This window comes from Puntigrus tetrazona, chromosome 15, assembly GCF_018831695.1.
Source record: "Puntigrus tetrazona isolate hp1 chromosome 15, ASM1883169v1, whole genome shotgun sequence".
Lineage (NCBI taxonomy): Eukaryota > Metazoa > Chordata > Actinopteri > Cypriniformes > Cyprinidae > Puntigrus > Puntigrus tetrazona.
In genome coordinates this window covers 2,677,545-2,682,235 of record NC_056713.1, presented here as the reverse complement: position 1 = coordinate 2,682,235, position 4,691 = coordinate 2,677,545, and positions in this window count along the sequence as shown.

The following is a 4,691-nucleotide window of genomic DNA, read 5'->3' as shown; positions in this document are numbered from 1 at the left end:
AGCCGCGACTTGTTGTAATTCCACACAACTTGTCCCGTGGGAGATGTTTTTGGCGGTGACTGACAGCATCAAAGCTGTCCTTTCCCGTCACCGCTCCCATGAGGCTCGTCAGATGAAGGAGCTCTCCTGAATCACAAAAACCAACCTCGGCTAAAATCAACTTAATCGTTATTTACTACGCATTTATTCGTTTTATTTTTAACTTAATGTTAAGCTTCACTTAGTGACTGATATGTATGCATTTTATTCATTTATTTAAAAAACGGAAACTTTGGTAACTTAGGCAACATTCCTAACTGAATGAAATGACCTTTTTTAACTACTAAATTAACATTTAATATATAATAATTAATAATAATAATACAATTTAAGGTCGAAATACAAAAACAAATAAATTAAGCTAAACAAAAATATTATAAAAAGTAACTCATTTAACTACTAAAATGACTAAAAATAAATTAATAAAAATAATAATATTAGTAATTATATATTAAACAGAAGCGTATAATAATAAAATGTTTCTGTAAATATAATATTTGTGTTTATGAATTATTACTATTACTTTTTGAATAAACCAAGCAATTGGTTTTCCGTCGCTGACCCACATACGGCATCTTTAAAGGAGATCTAGGCTGTGTTTTTCGTAAGTCCTGCCAGCGTCTCATGCTATAATCACCCTGATCCCGTCCCTCAGGAAGAGGCAGATCCGGGCCAGGCTTTCCGGCGCCCGACAGCAACAGGTGCGGAGCAGGACCGTTTTCACATTACTGCCTCGGACGTCTCTAGAGATGCGCGCTCCGGCAAGGATTGATTTACCGATACTGTCAACTCCTATATTTCACTCTCCTCGAGAAAGCGGCCATCGCATTCGAAAACGATCAGGTTCTCCGGAGACCCGAGGGAGCCGGAGAGAAACACGGAGCGATTGGAGCGGTCGAGGCGAGCTAAACCCGGGCCAGAAAGTCTGCCAGGAGGGGATTACACGGGGCAGCTGCTGCGGGGCTTTTCACATCAATAACGCAAGGCCACTCCGGGTCAACGGCGACAAGCTCAGGGGCCAGAGAGGCGGCCCTTCTCCCGACCTAGAAACCAGGCAAACCGGTTTCACCGCCGCTTTGAAAACCGATGACCCTTCTGTGTCCGTCCCCTGACCCGTCTCCGAGTGAACGACGAGCGCGGACGAAATAAGATAATCACATACACCCATAGATTTAAAATAGAAGCTAATTCCAGATATAAATAAATGGTATTAAAACAACATCCTCGGTCTAAAAAAGTCATGCATAATTAATCGTTAATCGCAAAAGAAGCATAATATGAAAAAAATCTTGAGGAAACATTAACTGAAATCTAATAAAATACCAAAACAACAGCAAAAAGTTGTATTTCGTCCAGCTGCCGAAGACCATTTATTATTTTCACCTGAAACTACAGTAATATACCACTGAGAATAAAAATGCATTGGAGCGTAATTTTGCAATAATCGTGCAAAAATGCATAACTCACAAAAGTCACAATTGATCACATTTATGGTTATACAATGCCACAATTATTGGAAAAAAACAGGTTATGGTTCTAATTTATTAATTTATACATTTACTACATCGGTTTTCAATAAAACAAGACATTGGGTGAGAATGGAAGCTTAATGGTTGCTAGGGTTGTGCTATGCAGTTGCTATGGCACCTGGGGCAGTTGCTAGGGTGGATGCTAAAGTTCCTGGGGTGGTTGCTAAGGTGTTTAAAAATAATAATAATAAAATATTGTTTTCAATATTGGTGTTTTTTGTTGCTATGGTACCTGGGACAGTCGCTAAGGCATTGCTATGTGGTTGCTGGGTTACCTGGGGTGGTTGCTAGAGTGTTTCTATGCAGTTGTTATGGTACATGGGGCAGTTTCTAGAGTACCTGTGGTGGTTGCTAAGGTGTTACTGTTTGCTTGCTATGGTACTTGGACCAGTTGCTTGGGTGTTGCTATGTGGTTGCTAGGTTACCTGGGCTGGTTGCTAAAGTGTTTCTATGCAGTTATTATGGTACATGGGGCAGTTGCTAGGGTGTTGGCTAAAGTACCTGTGGTGATTGCCAAGGTGTTACTATTTGGTTCCTATGGTACTTGGATCAGTTGCTAGGGTGTTGCTATGTGGTTGCTAGGTTATCTGAGGTGGTTGCTAAAGTGTTTCTATGCAGTTGTTTTGGTACATGGGGCAGTTGCTAGGATGGTTGCTAAAGTACCTGGGTCAGTTGCTAAGGTGTTGCTATGTGGTTGCTAGGTTACCCTGGGTGGTTGCTAGAGTGTTTCTATGCAGTTGTTATTGTACATGGGACAGTTGCTACAGTACCTGTGGTGGTTGCTAAGGTGTTACTATTTGCTTGCTATGGTCCTTGGGCCGGTTGCTAGGGTGTTGCAATGTGGTTGCTAGGTTATCTGAGGTGGTTGCTAAAGTGTTTCTATGCAGTTGTTATGGTACATGGGGCAGTTGCTAGGGTAGTTGCTAAAGTACCTGGGTCTGTTGCTAAGGTGTTGTTATGTGGTTGCTAGGTTACCTGGGATGGTTGCTAGAGTGTTTCTATGCAGTTGTTATTGTACATGGGGCAGTTGCTACAGTACCTGTGGTGGTTGCTAAGGTGTTACTATTTGCTTGCTATGGTCCTTGGGCCGGTTGCTAGGGTGTTGCTAGGGCACTTGGGTGTTTGTTAGGTTGTGGAGTGTTGCTATGACGTTGCTGGTAAGTATCATTCCATTGCTAGCATGCTTCAGATAGATGAAATGCTATATAGAAAGGAAAAAGGGTATGTATACGTGTATGTTTAATGTCCCAGAGGTCACAGAAGAGAAGATTGTAACGTCAGTGGTCTGACAGGAAGTTAATTCCAGCGCAGATGAAGGTTAACCGCAGGTGGCTGCTGGCTTCTCACCGTTTCTCAGGAAAAGCATCACCTTTGCCAGACTACTCAAAACAAGATGCATGAGTGACAGCGCGAGAAACGATTGATTCTTGTTTCTGAACCAGTCCATCTTCTATCTTGAAAATACCGAGGGAGAGATGAGGGGAAAAAGATGCAGGAGCGATAATTAAAACTTAAAAAAAGCACTTGTTTTTTTTAGAAGGAAGAAAAATATTAAAGGACTTAACGTAGATGATTAAATCATTGATGAGCTTGAGCTAAAAGAGCTCTGTGCTGAGTTGGTTAATTAGCACTCGAACGCATCCTATTTAAAGGAATAAAATAACCAAAAATGAAAATTCGCTGAAAATGCAATCACCCTCAGGCCATCCAAGATGCAGATGAGTTTGTGTCTTCATCACATTTGGAGAAACACAGCATTACATCAGTTGCTCGGTGAATGGGTGCCGTCCAAACGGCTGATAAGAATCACAATAATCCAGTGCAGTCCATCAGTTAATATCTCGAAGGAAAGAAACGAATCCATCAAGACATTTTAACATCAAACCTAAAATACAAATCATCTCGTCTGAAAGCAAAACAGCACAAAATAGTTCAAAATAAATATCGATTACGATGATGACTGGTGGATTGGAGTGCTGTGATGTTTTTATCAGCCGTTTGGACTCTCATTCTGACGGCACCCATTCACATCCATTGGTGAGCGAGTGATGCGACGCTACATTTCTCCAAAACTGATGAAAAAACTAACTTGTTTCAGCACATTGTAGTTTTTCCGTATTTTACAGCGATACAGTTAATGGATCTCTCGATAAGCGGGCATTAGCCGTCTCCTTTTCCAATATCGCCCCGATAAAAAACGTTTCCTCGGTAAAGCGGAAACTCCAAGGCGAACGCTGAGGCGGAAGTGGCATTCGAGCTCGAGGCGGTGGGCCTGTAACGTTTCAGCAGGCACTTTGAGACACAAAGTCCTAAATGACCTACATACTGGAAGCATGCTACACAAAAAAAAGCATCTATTATTCATAAAGCAGAGGCTCCCTTAAAATGGGGCCGGAAACCAGACGCACGCTAAACTCTTTCTCGTGTTTGTATATTTCCAGTGGAAACATTTGCACAGCTCCGGAAAAAATGTAGCATGTTTGTACAGATAGCGAACGTTTAAGTTGAAATACTATTCTCAAAACACATCTGCGCCCTTAAAATATCAAGATCCAACTCTGAAAAGACCTGGATATGTGATAACACTCATGCATTTAAGGGTTAAACTTCATATTTAATTGCGTTTTATTATACGTTGCACAACCAGACCTCGACGGACGCTTATATTTCTCGTCGAGGCACAAAATAGAGAATTTTGGCCAATCAGAGGAGAGCAGGCTCGCGGAAAGGGGCGGGGTCTAAGTCTTCGCCACGCCCCGCCATAATAAAAGTTCAGCTCGACTTGAAGAAACGGTGACAGAAATACGTATGTATAATATTATTACCATACCGTTGTTTTTAAAACTCAGAGAAATGAAAACACGTCTATCTAAAGGCTGCTCGGAGGCAGAAAGTGTGTTTGAAATCCGGCGTGTTTGACGATAAATCCTTCCCTTCCTCGGGCTGTCCTTGAAGGAGCTCCTCGTTGCTCTTCAGCCAGAAAGCCGTCTCTGAGGAGGTGTTCGGTTCTCTGGCTTTGTCTGAGCGCTGGACCGAGAAAAACCTCCGGTTGAGAGGAACAGACAGGGAAACGCGATAAAATAAACCACTAGCTGCTCCGGCAGACCGGCCCTGGACCAGCTG